Raw genomic sequence first — 17703 nt, forward strand, 5'->3', positions numbered from 1 at the left:
CAAGGGCCAGCCATAGAGACACTCTGGCTGGTTACCAGAGCGGCTCTATGAAGGTCCCAAGCCTCCAGTTGCCTTACAAAGTTTGCCTGCCTCGCTTTTTTCACCTGGGTTTTGTTTTGGTACCTGGATATCTCGGTGCCAAATTTTGTCCCCACACTGCAAATGTGCAGCACGGGGAATGTTTTTTGTTCCTGCACGTGCATCTTGCAGTGTCTCAAAGGGGTTAGAGAGGCTGCAAGAGGCACATGCGTGCTCTTCTGCATGCGCCCAATGGCAGCAGAATTGGGTCCTATTTTCTTTGAGAGCTCTCTGGGAAGCCTATGCAAAGGAAAAAGGAAGTAGTAACCTCTGCATGTGTTCAACACGCTCTCTGCGCCAAAGTGCCATTTCCTCAGATTATTTTCTGTGCTTTACTTTACTCGTGTGCCCCAGCATGCATGAAAGCAATTAGAAATATTTAAAAAGAAGAGACTGATTAGAAGTAATCCAGTAATCTAATACCAAGTTTCCATGTAGTAGAATTTACTGTCTGATTATCTGACTGTGAGAACGCCCACAAGAAGCATGTCAGCAACAATACATCCTAGTCGATCGATCCTTTGCACTTCCAATCCAATCCACTCTATGTTTGTATTTCTTAGACTGCAAGCTCTTAAGGGCAGAGACTGCCCTTTTTGTTTTATGCAGTGCAGCAAACCTCATCTCACTCCTGTATGAGGAGTAGTGTCATTCCCATATGAGGCATTTTGTAAAATAGATTTACTTTCCATTATTTGTTTTTGTATTTATGATGTGCCTGAAGGCTTGTGCGGTATTGCGGCAGAACTTTGTGACAGTTAAGAAAACTAGACGGAAAAACCAACAGTAGGATGTCTCAAGGAGAAAATGTATTTAGATATATTTTCCACCAGTGCAACTGCATACTGTCTATCTGTGTCAGCTAAGGCAATTAATACACAATGTAGTAAATTATTTGGTACAGTTTAAACCTGAAATCTTTAGTGAGCGCATTCTCTCTAAAGGTATGTTCTCTCTACAGGTGCTCAAGTATACCAGGTAAAGACTGGACATGAAAAAATATTTTAACCACTTCTAATCTTGATAGTAGTGATCTCCTTTTTTGGCTGCCATATATAGGGGCCTCCATTAGGATATTTTTAAAGAGAACATGTTTTCTGTTTAAGCTTGAACCACACCACTGAAGTACAAAAGATTCCAAATTACATCCCTATTTTTTGTGGCAGCCTTGCTTCCAGTTCATTTTTAATGAGATTGTGTGATCTGGCATTTAGAGCATAGAATAAGAAGCCTGGGGGGAAATTAGGTGCTGAACCATGAACTTGACTTTATGACCCTGAGGAGCTCCTCCTCATGCTTTATTCAATTCAGCTGAAAAAAAATGGGCAAAAATCTAAGGCCTCTCAGAAAATCAGAAGTGACATCTGAGCTGAGCTTTCACTTGGTTACTGTCTCAGCAGTGGGGCTGAGTATGCATCTATTATTTTAATTTTCAACAAATACGATAAGTCAAAACAGGACTCGACTGCACCTTTTCTGATTGAATTAGGCAATGCTATCTTGTTTGGCTACCAAATCCAGCTTGAGGCTCATCCTTAGCTGTGTGAGCCGTGAAATGTGTTTCAGTTGGTGTAATTAATGAGGTGTCACCCTTTTTGCTTGCACACAGCCATGAAGGCAAATTAAATTCAAGGTATGCAAGGATTCAGATACCTACCACAATCAATTTACTATACGGTAGCAGTAGCAACGCCTTCTTCCTAATAGAGTGCTGCCATACCCATTAAAAAAATACAACGTGGCTTTCAGACTCTAGCTGCATGAGCTTCTCTCTTTTTCCAGATTATGGCTTGAATAGAGGCCCTATTTCTGGAAGGTTTTTTGCTGTTATTCATTTTCCAGTTCTGTTTCTCTACCCATCCCTATCGCTTAATTTTTTCCGTTTTTGTTCATTCCCATTTTTATTTTTCTACATGCCGTTCTCCCATCACTCCCTGCTGTCTTTCCTGTCTCTATCTGCTTACCAGAGTCTCCACACTGAAATGGATTATTTGAGCTCAGCAGTTGGATGAGTCACCAAAATGACAGGACTCAACGAAAGAAAAACATCTCTCAAACACTGATTAATGGGGGCAACTGACACCCTCTGGACAGAACTAGAGAAGCAGAGGGGAGAGGGACAATGGCTGGTCCTAACAAACCTCACCAGCAGAGCAGGGCACCTTGGAGCCCAGGGCAGCAGCAGCTTGCAGGACAGTGGCAGCACTTTGGTGCCAGTGCCTGCATCCAGGCTAGCCAGCTGCAGCACCAGCTCTTATTTTTCTACCCCAAGTTGGAGCCCAGGGTTGCTGCCTCAGTCTCCCCACCTTAGTACTACTCACAAGTGAATTTCCATGCTGCTATTGCTGAGGTGAGAAGTCTAGACATTTGTGATGATAAACTTTGGTAAACTGAGGTGCAGTATAATATTTATGTGCAATATCCTCAGTAGAATATTTTTCCCTTGAAATTCAACAGAATTACAATGGAACTCCACAGACATTGGACTTCTGAACATCCTTTGACGAGTACACAGCAATATAGCTGCACAACACACATACTCTGTTACACTACAGAGGAAGAAGATTCAAGGACATGAAGGAATTCTGTTACCTTTGGGTTCTGCTATTGTGGGTAAATTGTAGAGATCTTTCCAAAAGTATTTGAAAGAAGCTGAGGACAGTCTGATTGGTATCAGTGACAATGAAAAGTATATGACACTTCTCAAAAGGGTGTGCTCCATAGCACTCTGAAAAGAGCATGGGGGGGGGGGGAAAGGATTGAGATGTGGGTGGAGGAACTTGAGCAAGACAATGCAAGCTAAAAGAAATGGGAAAAAACTAGAAGGATTTTTTTTTTAAATGTCGTTCTACACATAAGCTACTTGTCAGTACAAGCAACTTTGAAATCGAACATATCCAAGTATAAAGAACCTGACAGCACCAGGAAATCACTTTTATAAGGAATTTTTTTTTTTAATTTAACTCTTTTCCTACTGAAATTAAAGACATTTTCAGGTCTGTCACTTTAATTATTTTATATTTAAAAATAAAAATAAGCCCTTTTATAGTTTAAGAGAACCCAAGAAAAACAGAAAATTCTTAACTGGGAGAAACCATTTTAAAAATGTCGGATGTGGTATAGCAAGATACCATTATAATTCTGATACTTATTTCTGACAGCATATTTTACAATTTAGATGCAAGTCTTAAAAATAAGGTGTTTTTAGTAATAGTTTCCAATTACATTAAATTAAATCAAGATGTTATTGACACTAAATATTTTTACTTCTTAAGTCAAATAAAAGTTATTTGGTATGGATGTCTATTTGCTGTTGCTTTGTGTTGCCATCAAATTTTTTATGTAATGTCTGTTTCTGCCCGTAAGTGGCAGGGACCATCTCAGAGTGGCCTCCCCACCTCTGTTCTGGGCTTCATGGACAGGATGCAAAGGATGGGGTGCCTGGGAGAATGCTAGGGAATCATGTAGACACAAGCACTACGATGTCTTTATGAAAACTTATGTTTCCTTTTCACTTCTCTGGTAATTTTTTTTCTTCTCCCACACACTTCCTCGTTTTAACTCTCGCCCAAGAAGCCATACTAGCTTTAGGATTCCTTCCCCACCATAGAAGAATTTAGAGCATTCAGTTAATTCAAAGAACAGAAAGTGAGAAAAGGATCTTGCTCCAAGTATTACAATTGATATTGGTTTTGTGAGGTATCCAAGGGGTAAGTGGGCATAATCCAAACAATCACAAAGTTATTGCAATTAATCATACTTAGGAAGAAGATTACTCCTGATTGTGAGGTATGTAACCCACAGTAAGTAAAGACAGATTACAGTGATGGATTCTAATCAAAACCTGATGGACTGACAGTAATTTATGTGAGAACCATACTGTCACAAAATCAGGCCTTAATACTGGCCTTAGCTATCAACTTAAAAATAGGTCAGAGGCTAAAAAGAGCCGGAGGCTAATTTTGTAAACACTTCTTAAAATGGATTTGCTAAAGCTTTCTAATAAAACTTGGAAAAGTTCAGTTAAAATGAAAATATCAGCAAATTCCAAATGACTGGATGCAAGCGCTAGAATGGAAGTCATTAACAATGACAGAGACTGGGGCATCCACCAAAACAAAGGGTTCTTTGCGAGCTACTTGTTCAGTTGGGGTTATAACAACATGAAAGGAGACAACTGCAGCTGTCAACACCTGATAATTGTGTAGTTCTCAACTCCTACAGTTTGCAAGATTTTCACTTTTCATAAGCTTGATTTGGGTTACTCACCATTCTAATTTTGCCCATGTCATTTTAATAAACGTGTTTGTCTTTATTTTTTTCCCTAAGAAATGTTGGTGTTTAAGAATCACAGGGTACCTGTACACATGCAGGGGGGGCTGCTTCAATGCACTGTAATTGCAACGCATTGGAGCAGACTATAGTAATCGAGTCTGCTGGAGCATGCTAATCAGCGTGCTCCAGCCAGCCTCTGTGTATCATGTATCACCCATGCTGCCATTTAAAAGCACGGGGACACTGATACACAAGAAGCTGCGGGAGCTTTAATTAGAGAGGCTCTGTGAGTGCCCCAACCATCCCTGGAGCACATATAAAAATGCCCATAGATTTTAAGACTGGAAGGGAACATTCTAATATCTATTCTGATGTCTTGCATAACATTGGCCATAGAATTTCACTGAGTTACTCTTATATTACGCCCAACTTGTATTTAACTAAAGCATGTGTTAAATGCACTTAAAACATGAGTGACTGTACATTCATGCAGTAAAACATGTGCTAAGTGCCCTCGTATCATAGCAGTATTATAACTTTTCATGCGAGGAGAGTCTCCAGATTGTATTAAGTAACACACCTTCAGCTATCATTGGACTGCTCAACAGAGATAATATGAGCAATTTGTGGTCCTCACCCAGCTGTGACATCAGCCAAGGATTGCTCCGCTGCACCAAGCTTCCAGGTGGGATGAGGAAAGCCACACATCAGGAGAAAGGATCCTGGATGTTTCACTTGTTGGTTTCCTCCGGGATTAGCTGATTGTCAGTCCCAGTCCTGGCACCACACTGAAAGTGGTTCAAGACTCCAGTGCAGTGTCGGGGCTGGGACTGACAATCAGGGAGCTGTTCACATTAGAAAATGTAATAAACATTACCGTGCAACTGCTCAGAACACGGTCTAACATCCAAATCACACAGATTTAACATGTTAATTGTCCTGTACAACAAGGTATTTACTCCCTGCGATGGGACATAATGACTAAGATTTTGATCTTTTCAGCAACCTATTCAGCTACCTTAATGTGAAAATGTATTAAATATAGGTCAGATCCAAATTGTTCTTACAGGCAACTCTACATACACAGTACAACACCAAAGCATTAGGTGCCTTTTTCCCCAACAAGGCAACTGAAATTGCATTTAGGGTCTTAATATAGTCAGTGGAGACATTCACCTCTTAACCAGCATCACAGGCAGTTCCTCATAATCTCCAGCGTAGATTTCCTCTGATACAGTTTGAGAGAAAAGCCCATTTCCATCCCCAAATCACCCTTCAGGCATTTGAAAACTGTTACCAAATCCCCCCCACCCCAGTCTTTCCTTCTAAATAACTAACTAATCTTAGTTATTTCAGCCTTCCTTCGAAGATCATACTTTCTATGCCTCTAATCATTTTTGTTGCCCTCCGCTGGATTCTTTCCAACCTGTCCACATCATTCTTGAAGTATGGGGCCCAAAATTGGACACGGTACTCCAGATGGGGCATCGCCAGTGCTGAATGGAGCTGAAGAATCAACTCTCTTGATTTGTAAGTGACACTCTTGCTAATATAAGCCAGTATGCTGTTGGCTTTTTTTTTGCAGCAAAAGTACTTTTGGTTCATATTCAGCTATGAACTAACGTAACTGCTGCTCTCTGTGCTCTCCTCTGGGTTTTTAACTGCTCCTGGAATGCTCCCTCGTTAGCTAAATGCCCAGAGCTGGGCTTCTATAACACAACAGTATGTTCCCGACTGTCTGTTCCCTCTCAAAGGGCTAGAACATCCTGTTAAGTGCAGTTTAGGCAAACATTTCCTAGTCTATATTTGTGCATGCAGTTATTCTGTCCCAAGTGCAGGACTTCACACTGGTCCTTGTTGAATTTTATTTCATTAATTGAGGACCATTTTTCCAGCCTATCCAGGTCACTCTGGATCCCCTGGATCTCCTCCAGAGTATCTGCAACTCTACCCAGCTTGGTGTTGTCCACAAATTAGCCAAGTGTGCATTCAATCCCATTACCCAGATCATTTAAGAAGATATTAAACATTACCAGACCTAGGACTGACCCCTGAGAAATGAACTTGATACCTCCTCCCAGCTAGACATTGAGCCATTCATGACTACTTATTAAGTGCAATGATCCAACCAGCTATCTATCCACCTTACAATACTTTGTCTTTTGTCTGCTTCTCATCACCTTGTTCTCCTCTTGGTGCTTCAGAATTGATTCCTTGAGGACCCGCTCTATAAGCTCTCCAGGTATTGATGTCAGACTGACTGGTCTGTAATGCCCCGAAACCTCCTTCTTCCTTTGCTTAAATGTCTTCAGCTTGGAATGGAGGTCCTAATGACTCCAGGCATGTAAGTGATTCTGTGGTCACTAGAACAGGGTTGATATAGGCTGCATTTTGTGAATTAGGCACTTTAATGCATATAAGAATTATTTGTTTCTGGCCCTTAAAAGCTAAGGAGTATTCCTTACATACTTACAATTACAGGTTCAGTAACTCCATGGATAGTAAATCAAGTTCCTTATCCTTTAGGCATTTTGTACAAAGTCTTTGATGGCCATCAAAAACTTGAAAAAATAATTGCTGGAGGAAAAACACTTTCCTTTCCCAGGTTCCAAAATCTAGGTACAATGAAAGAATTAAAGGAATTTGTCATGGCTAATCCAGAGGGATAATGGGAATGGCATGAGATTTTGAAGATTAGAGTAAGAGTCTAGAGAAACAAAATAAACTTAAAAAATGTGTTGTTAACCTGACAATCTTCACGTATTCTCAATAAACAAAGTGACAATACTGAAAACTACTGAGCACCTACCTGAAAGCTACTGTTAAGCTCTCTAAGCTCACAGACAAGGCATGGCTGGTGAACTCAAACTGGTGGAGCAGGTGGAGTGGTACACGGGAGTGGGCAGGAGGGGTTTTGCAGTCAGCCAGGAGCAGGGCGGTGTTTGCAGTCGGCCAGGAGGGGACGGTGGGTTGCAGCCAGCTAGGCACTCTGGCCAGGAGCGGGGAGGCTGCAACCCACCCCCACTCCCCCATTCCCCGCCAGCTGCAAACCCCCTGCCCCTCTCCCCCCCCCCCCCAATCGCTCCTGGCTGGCTGCAACCCCCCCCCCCGCTCCTGTGTGCCACTCCACCTCCCCACCAGTCTGAGTTCACCAGCTGCACCTGCCACAGACCCCTCTCCTTTCTTCTCTCCTCCTCACAGCTGCCAAAACATCAAACCATGACAATTGGTCCAGACCTGCTTCCCCATTGCTTAATCTTTTTAAATCTTCTATGACAAATAACAGACCTCTCCTGCAATGCCCAGGTGTCAAAACTCCACTGAAAATTCTGCAAAACTGATCTTCTCTTTTTTACCAACCCAGTTGTTGTTCCATGTCATGCAATTTGATCTCTGCTTGGTTTCCGGTATTACCATTCCTGAGGCTCTACTGTGGTGACATATAAAACCCTAGTATTGTTTAGAGTGCTGCAACCCTCATGTCCATAGAAAGGTAACTACGTGGTTATTTTTTAAATAGAAGCAACATCCTGGATCAGCAAGGCAGAATGTTTGTTGGCAGAAGTAAAGTAGTTGTCAATAAAACTGATGGGACAAGATGCCAAGGATAGACCATATACACAAGATTCCAGCTTGGAAATGTTGCTGACTAGATGTCCTCTAGGATCACATCCTCTGGCTCTAGAACTCTGGATTGTTACTTATTCATTTAGTTAAAAAAAAAAAAAAAAAAATGACCCAGTATAAATATTTTAGGTTGACGACATTATAACTTCACTACAGTAACTTTGTTCAAATAGGGCAATGTTAGCATAAGAGCATTAATCGGATTTTATTCAGTCCAAAGGAAATCTTCCTAAATGTTCTTACCAAAATACATGGCTGAGCTAGATTAAGTTAGTTATGTTAAACTGCCACTCAATGCTTCCAAACTAAATTCTGTACCTTTATTAAAAGTATTAAGAAGGAAGGAATCACACTTTTATTAAGCGAAACCTTAGAGAACTCGGTACAAAGTAAAGCACAGCCATTTCTTAATTTTACTGCCAATGAAAAGGAAAGGTTTTTCTTTCACAGTCATGAGCCACTGGGCTTCTCTTTATCCACAATTGAATTTCTACAATAAAACTCTTTTAGAAGGTGTTGTATTATCTACCCTCAGAACGCTGACAACAAAAACAGATAGAGATGTTTTATATCTTCTAAAATAGCCCCACAAAAACACACACAAAGCCAGATAAGAAAGTGGCATATATTTTTTATCAGAAATCCATCATGCGTGTACAGAATACAGTGGGGACTAAAGTGTCAAATCTCACAGTGGTGGACTTCATCAAAGAAAGTATTATGGCTTTATATATTCTTTGAATAGGAGATCAGGATTTTCTTCAAAGCTTTCAGTAAAATCCACTTCTAACAACCACGTAAGTCACCCTTAATCCTCTAAAGTCAGAACTGTAAATGTGCAATTTTAGCGATGTTACAGATGTAGCAGGGAATTCTTTAACTGACTGACCATCTCTATTAACATAACTAAATTTTAACAGTTTCCTCTGAACCTAACCAAAGACCAGTTCTCACAACTCAAAGTTTCCTAATTAAGGTAAGAACATTTCAAAGCACCATTTGAAAGCATCATCCTGGATCAGCAAGGCAGAAGGAGATCTGCTACAGCGAACATTTGTTCTTAACTCTGTGCAAGGAAAAAAATCAGACATCACAGTATCATGTTATATGATTAATAGAAACTTGCTACCATGTGAAGAAAAAAAAAAAGGATTTGTCTATATGGGTAAATCAATGTGAACAAAATACCTGGTGCTTGCACTTAACCAAACACAAACCTCATTTAAAGTTCATTTCTGTTCTTACAGTAATTGCAAAATTGCATCATAGAATGTATATTGTCTCTGATTTCCATAAGAATTGTGCACAGTGGGCGTGTCTATACATACACATTTACTGTGCAATAACCAAAATTACTGTGTAGTACAGGCGTGCATCTACGTGTGCACATCCGTCTATACATGCACACACCTACTGCACAGTAAACATGATGATTTATATCAGCTTGAGTGTAAATATGATGCCTGCATCATGTAGGTACCAAATTTATGCCCAATTAGTTACTGCGCAGTAACGCATCTGTAGACTAGTCCCAAATCAGTCCACATGCACAAAGTCCCAAGTCAATCCACACATAGTATTCATGCACTTGAATGCCTGCATGTGTAGATGCTGGCCTATTCCCGGTTATTGCACAGTAAATTACTGCGCAGTATATTTAGAGCGGCAAAAATGCATGTGTAGACCTGCCCAGTTTAAGGTAGTTTTTTCTCTTTTACTTCAGGTTGAGGTATTTTTCCCTGCAAACTTGACCTAGCAGCTCAAAGTCAGGCTGGAATCTTGAAAAAATATATACTTAACAGCATCTTGCTGTTTTCATATCTGACCTTAGGGATCCTATGCATACATTTCACTTACAAAAATCCACTGTTTTTTAAGGATCTGCATAGTGAAATGGACTATAATTTAAGAAACAATTCTATCAACACATAAGTAGAAACAGAATCCAGACTATACTCCTTAGCCAGGAGTAATAAAATACCATAAAAAATAAAGTGTGCCATTAATGTGCATAGATACAACTCTGAAATAGCATGGTTGGACATCTCTGGTCTCTTGAAAGATTTCAAGACTTCAAATTTTTCCCATTCTGCATCAGAATAAAGTTGAACAGCTTCAGCTGTTCTTCTGTTCCTTCTGTTTCCGTAACAGAAAGTGAGAGAAACATACCCACAAGGAAAACACCCAAAAGTCTCGTGGTCAGGACAAACAGTTGGTATGTGCAGCTATTGTGATAAAAACATGCCAAGCCCTTGATCTCATAACAAAAGAGAGAGTGCATCAATTCAAGGAGAGAAGGAGGAAAATGGAGAAACTCTCTAAAGAGTAAAGAATTGAGCTGAAAGAGCCCACCTGTCCTATAATTTGCCCCATAGAAGCAGGGGCATAGGACAGATCCACAGAGCCAGCAGTGGCTGAGCAGAGGCACAGCCACTGGCAGCTGCAGTAGAGGACAGTAGCAGAGACAGAGATGGAGCCAGTAGCAGCTGCATTCAAAGTGAGACCATCAGCTACAGCATCGAGACAAGCAGGGATATACTGGTACATCCCTCACCTGCCCACCTGCTACTGACACCCATGTTTAACAGAGGCTTGGGGTCTTGGATTCCAAGGCAGTCTCTGCCCCCCTGACACCTATGCCCCCAATTCCCCTGGCCCATAAGTACCTAACGGGCTGGATGGAACAGCAAGATGGGCTGGATCTGGCCCATAGGCCATTTTTTTTTTTTTTTTTTTTTAACACCTGGGCCCTAAAGAAAGCTCTTCCCCCCCCTAAGGCAGAGGAATGTATCACTCTGATAATCATACATAAACTGGAAGACCCAACAGAATGGGCACAGTCAAATGGTTGCAGTAAGGAAAGCTAAAAGATGGAAGCTTCCCTTATGTGCAGAGCACCCAATATTAAGGGTACATTTTCCACTTATTTAAAAGGGTAAAACTTTTAGCAGAGGTAACTGATATCAAACATTTTTCTACATTTGATTCATCAGCCAGGACTGCCAGGAACTTTTATGTTTATTTGTGCATATTCAACACCAACACTCTCCTTGAAGATGATTATTTGGGGTGTGTTCAATCCTCAAGATATTTCACTGGAAAACACAAGTTTTTTATAGCACAGCAGCACTAAAGTCTATGCAAATGTGGTTTCAGTCTGAGGACCTATAGTGGCAGAGTATGATCAGAAGATCTGAGCAACTTTGGAAAGAACTGAAACTACTAGGCTATGTCTGTGGAAGAAAAATTAACAACACATCAAATTAAACAGCAACACTAAAACCATCATCCACATGCTTATCCCAACCACCTATATAGGCTAATTCATATCTAGGTGCCCAACCCAGCAACCCGAGAGCACCATTGCATAAAGGGGACCCATGAACGCAGGATTCAAATGTTAGTAATGAATCTGAGACAATGAAGTTGTTAATTAAAGAGGCCTCCATCCTGTGGTACTGACAATAAGCACAAAGTTGTCCATAAATAATTCTGAGGGTGTTGGTGGGTAGTGGAGGGTGTTGATCCTCTTACAACAGTATTTAAAAAATGGAGACTAATATCATATACACCAGGGGTGCTAACATTAACCAAATGTCAGTATGTTCACCTGCACTAGAAGCCATGGACAGTTGGATTGCGGAGAGATTCATTTTACACCAAGCTCACCAGTTAGACACTGAATGGAGTCCGCTGTCAGATTCCTTCTCTTAGACTAATTTCTGAACAACACCATTTATAAGAGCAGTTCTTAGTTGTCAGGTATAAATGGTATTATCTAAGCTAATGACAAATTACATTTTAAGGTAAATACTGGATGCTCATCTTGCTGGGATCCTATGACCCCAGCTGACTTCTTGCCCTTTGGCCAGGGGGCTGGACTCGATGATCTTCCGAGGTCCCTTCCAGCCCTAATGTCTATGAAATCTATGACATGAATGCTACCTGATTAAGTCTGTTGAAAATAGATTAGATTGAGTCCGATTTTAAAAAGGATCAAAACTCACATGCCCTACGTATACCACCAGTCCAATTAGCTAGCAGTGTACTTTGACTAAATACTGAAATAAATCAGGTTTCCCTCTTGTGATTTTTCCCCCTAACTGTAATACAAACCTCTTGATACAAATCTATATCAAATTGTAACAGAAATCTCCTGAAAACTCCATTTTATTAACTCTTCCTGATATAGACAAACTGGTAAAAACATAGTAGCTGCTGTACGGTGCGCCTGATTCTGAGAGCTCAGGAATATCCTTCAATCCCACTTAATGCAAAAATAAAGACAAGAGCAAAGGCAAAGGAAGCTGATGGGGCTAGCACCCATTGGGAACGAACACAATGATGGCTGAAAGTAACCACGACTGCTTTCCTTCTGACTGAGGAAAACAAAAGGAATAAACGAGAAAACACAGGAGATATAAATGCCCTTTAATATGCAGTGCTTAAACTGTGAGCTTATATGGACAAGAACAGCTTTCTTTAGTTGGTTTGCTTGTCTCAAGGCACAGAAACCAAGGGAGCCTGCTCTATTATTCAGTGAATGTTTCTGTGACTGCAAGATAAATACAGCATTCTTGTTTTTATCTCTGAAGTGCCTTTCAGATAAATAGTCTGACCTGAATCGCAGCCCTTTTCTGTTTAAAAACAAAACCAAGAGATGTGTCCTCCAACAGAAACAGTTCTGAGCATAAATGTGGTTTCAGATCTGACATTTTATAGTAGCATTTGATGAATGAGCCCAACTAGGATTGTGCAAGTGAGAGAAGCTCAGTGACTGCTAAGGAAGCTATTATGAGAGATAGGCAACTTGGCAGGTTTGAAATGCAAATCCTTCACTGTATGCATGTATGCAATCTACTAATAGAAGTACTTTACTAACAGCTTTTGCAAAACCAGTCTATCACAGGGTGACTTGGGTCCAGATCTCAATTACCCAACTTCCGGTGAAAAAGCTTTAGGCTAAATGGTTCTGGATCCTACTCTCGGGGCCTGATGTTAAAAGTTAGGTGTGGCCCTATCTGACTTTATTAGGCACTATATGCTTGGCTGGACAGAATGGTTCAGAAGGCTGCTGCTACTGCATCAGCTGTAGAGATGTCAGGTATTCCAGGGAAAAGAGGGTTGTTAAATATTTGTTGCTATAGTGGCTGAATTCAATTAGCATGAATCCTGCAACATATGGCAGCTCTCATACTTTCTAAGTGTCATGTATAGTAATCCTGGTATTACGATGTGTTCCATTGTTCATGACAGCTAATTAATTTACAATTAAGGAGGCCATGTATTTAAAGAGTTCAGAAAGCCAAAATGTACTGTCAAATATGTAAAATGCTTCACAGCACATGATATTACGTGGGTTTCTGACAGCAAACTCTGCCTTATTAGGGTTTTAGAGGAAAATATTTTCAATTATATTTTTTAATTTGGTTACACGATAGACATTCATGAATTGTTACGAATCAGTTTCCCTCAAAACAATGTTTTCTACTTCTCCCAAGTGGCTTGAGTCATATATGGTAGCAGAATTTTGTTACTATAATTAGAGAGAAAAAGCCCTGACACAATGCATTTATGATTTAAAAGTCACTGCTTTTATATTAAAGTAGCATAGGGAGTACACCTTACCACTCCTTTCCTCAAACAGCCACCACGTAATGCATCTTTAAGAGCTTTTACTTCTCATTTAAACAACAGAACTATCTATATTACTTTGATTAGTAGATTCCATGCATTCATACAGACACCAGGTTGAGTGCAGAACAAAAGAAATTGGTGATATAAACCTTTAAGGTTATCAGTCTGTGATATTCCTAATCTACCATGACTATGGTATCTAGGTAGTAACACTAAGAGAAACTGCACTGAAATGGAAAGGTTCCAGAAACTGTTCTATATTATCATGTTCATCTCCCACACAAGATTGGCTATGTAGATTATGTGAATCAGTGCCTAATCCAAAGATTACCAAAGAGGAGTATACCTCCTCTGCTCACGCTTGTAGGGAGGCAGTTAGACGGGCCAAAGCTACCATGGAGCTGAGGATGCCATCCCAAGTAAAGGATAACAAAAAATTGTTTTTTAGATATATAGAGAGTAAAAGGAAGGCCCAGGGAGGAATAGGACCCCTACTAAATGGGCAGAAGCAATTGGTGACGGAAGGGGGGGGGGGGGGACAAGGCTGAACTCCTCAACGAGTTCTTTGCCTCAGTGTTCCTAAGTGAGGGGCACAACAAGTCTCTCACTGGGATTGTAGGGAGGCAGCAGCAAGGCACCAGACTGCCACGAGTAGATCCTGAGATGGTACAGAGTGACTTGGAGGAACTGGATGCCTTTAAGTCGGCAGACCCGGATGAGCTCCATCCGAGAGTACCGAAGGCACTGGCCGATGTCACTGCACAACCACTGGAGGGAATATTTGAATGCTCGTGGCACACGGGCCAAGTCCCGGAGGACTGAAAAAGGGCCAATGTGGTCCCCATTTTCAAGAAGGGGAGGAAGGAAGACCCAGGCAACTATAGGCCAGTTAGTCTCACCTCCATCCTAGGCAAAGTCTTTGAAAAAATTATCAAGGCTCACATTTGCGAGAGCCCAGCAGGATTAATTATGCTGAGGGGAAACTAGCACGGGTTCGTAGCAGGTAGATCATGCCCGACTAATCTAGTCTCTTTTTATGACCAGGTTACGAAATGCCTGGATGCAGGAGGAGGGGTGGATGTCGTATACTTAGACTTCAGGAAGGCCTTCGATACGGTATCCCACCCCATACTGGTGAACAAGTTAAGAGGCTGTGACTTGGATGACTACACAGTCCAGTGGGTGGTGAATTGGCTAGAGGGTCGCACCCAGAGAGTCGTGGTGGATGGGTTGGTATCGACCTGGAAGGGTGTGGGCAGTGGGGTGCCACAGGGTTCGGTCCTTGGACCGATACTCTTCAATGTCTTCATCAGCGACTTGGACGAGGGAGTGAAGTGTACTCTGTCCAAGTTTGCAGATGACACAAAACTGTGGGAGTCTGTTCCCCTCGCCAGAGGGCAAGGAACAACTGCAAACAGACTTGGATAGGTTGGACAAGTGGGCAGAAAACAACAGAATGCAATTCAACAAGGAGAAATGGAAAGAGCTGCACCTAGGGAGGAAAAATGTCCAGCACACCTACTGCCTAGGGAATGACCTGCTTGGTGCCACGGAAGCGAAAAGGGATCTTGGAGTCCTAGTGGACTCTAAGATGAACATGAGTCGGCAGTGTGATGATGCCATCAGTAAAGCTAATGGCACTTTATCGTGCATCAGCAGATGCATGACAAATAGATCCAAAGAGGTGATACTTCCCCTCTATCGGGCCCTGGTCAGACTGCAGTTGGAGTACTGCGTGCAATTCTGGGCACCGCACTTCGAGAGGGATGCGGATAACCTGGAGAGGGTCCAGAGAACGGCCACTCGTATGGTTAAGGGCTTGCAGGCCAAGCCCTACAAGGAGAGACTAGAGAACCTGGACCTCTTCAGCCTCCTCAAGAGAAGGAGAGGTGACCTTGTGGCTGCCTATAAGTTCATCACGGGGGCACAGAAGGGAATTGGCGAGGATTTATTCACCAAGGCGCCCCCAGGGGTTACAAGAAATAACGGCCACAAGCTAGCAGAGAGCAGATTTAGACTAGACATTAGGAAGAACTTCTTCACAGTTAGAGTGGCCAGGGTCTGGAATGGGCTCCCAAGGGAGGCGGTGCTCTCCCCTACCCTGGGGGTCTTCAAGAGGAGGTTAGATAGGCATCTAGCTGGGGTCATCTGAACCCAGCACTGTTTCCTGCCTATGCAGGGGGTCGGACTTAATGATCTATTGGAGGTCCCTTCCAACCCTAACATCTATGAATCTTAGAAACACTTCAAACTGTTTCTTCATTTTCCTTTAAAGTTTACTCTGAAATCTCACAGATCTCATTGTCACAACTCATCTCTTGATAATCATCTTAATTGTTTTTGTACCACAATTTCATCTTACAATCCTAGGAGCATGTATTTGTTCTACGTTCAAAACTCCTCTCCCACCTGATGCTGCATGCACCCTCTGAAATCACTCAAACCTTAATTTTTTAAAGAACACAGCCACAAAGCAGGCAACCATCAATCCTCTGGATCATGGTATACACATAAGAGGTCACTTAAACCAGTTCGTGTGTAATGTCTGTCTCTAGCCCAGATGTTCAGTGCCTTGATTGTCGTAGCTTGGCCTAACGCCTCAGCGAGGGCGCATTTCTGTCAGAGTGATGTCCTTTTTTTCCTCTGACCAAGGAGTATCCACAAGGCAATGGGAGCTAACGTTTTGAAGTGCCCTATACTTGCCTTTCTCTGGAGGTTGCAATACTCTGGTATTTTATAGGAGCTACTCCACCACAAGCAGCCCCACAACATTGTCATCAGGTCCTCCAGGCAGACGCAGTTTATGGTCATACCCTGGACCAACAAAGCTGATGAATGTTATAAAAATATGTTGAATTTCTCTGAATAGTATCAAAATAATCAACATCTTTTCAGGATAAAGAAAGGATCATGAATAAACAAAATAGGGCCTTGCTGGTACCTTACTGGAAGAAATTATTATTCCCATCCATGTTACAAGCAGTTTGTCCTAGATATAGTATTACATTACTTTTTTCCACTATCATTTACTAAAATGCTACATCTTAAGTTGTCAATTATGCCATTATCTGCACAGTTTTTGAAAGAAAAACACTATATACACATAAGCATCATCATATATTATAAGAACCTGCAAAGCCATTGTCTATGTTGCGTTTTGTTTCAGTCCAGCCAGGGGAATGCCAGATATCCCAGACACAGAAATTGCCAGAGGATTTTGTGACGCATGAAGATCTGGAACAGTGCTGATGGCAGGAGGGATGGGGGAGAGTGGGGGCTTGAAGGTATTTGGGGAGCTCTCTTGGAGATAGAAACGGGTAGAAAATTCTGGCTTCTCAGGCTTGAAGGAGTAAAGGTCCTCAGCAGTCAGGGGTGGCAGGATCGGCAGGAAGACTGATCTCTGAAAGTATGGGCAGGTCTTTCTGAAGGATTAGGTGGTAGTCAAGTGAGAGTGTAAGAAACTTTGCTTGTCTTTTTGTTCTGTCTCCAAACGTATCAAAAGTTTTTCTTGCATAGTTCCTTTCTCTTATATAATAAATCTTTGTTTTTTGTCTTCTTACTGATTGCCTGTGGTAAAGTATAATCTCTGGGAGAATGATAGTCCAGGCTACCCATTCAATAGACAGGGGGACCTAAAATTTCTTCCACAACCCAAATGAAATCCACCTAGAACTGGCAGAGATTCCCCAGTTGCAGCTGTGAAGTCTGGTATAGGGCAGTGGAGCAGAAGCTTGTAAGGAGTTATCCCCGGACAAACTTTGGTGGGAGAAACCTGGGCCTCTAGAAATAACCCAGACAGGTTTGTGACACCAGAAACCGGCAAAACATAAAAAGATAAAGGTATCTGCTAAGAAAAGCATAAGTCTACCTCAGCACAGGGTGAAATATTTCAGGTACAAGGAGTTACTGGCCTAGCAGGTCAAATTCTGATCTTCACTGATATCAGAAAGCAATTATCCACTGTCAGTCAACTAACTTTGTAGTTAGCTACAATGTCTCTGGTATAATTCTGGATAATTGAAAGAAGAATTCGGCTTGGTGTCAGACTTCAGGATAACACCTTTCACATCCCTTTATACAAACAGC

At 41.6% G+C, this 17703-nt stretch overlaps 1 protein-coding gene across 7 annotated transcripts in view; it reads right to left on the reverse strand.

Moving 5' to 3' along the window:
- The window catches only part of SORCS2 (sortilin related VPS10 domain containing receptor 2), a 937533-nt gene that overhangs the window by 278035 nt on the left and 641795 nt on the right, over positions 1 to 17703 (reverse strand). The window lies entirely within an intron of this gene.

The sequence above is a fragment of the Alligator mississippiensis genome, chromosome 2 (assembly GCF_030867095.1).
Source record: "Alligator mississippiensis isolate rAllMis1 chromosome 2, rAllMis1, whole genome shotgun sequence".
Taxonomy (NCBI): domain Eukaryota; kingdom Metazoa; phylum Chordata; order Crocodylia; family Alligatoridae; genus Alligator; species Alligator mississippiensis.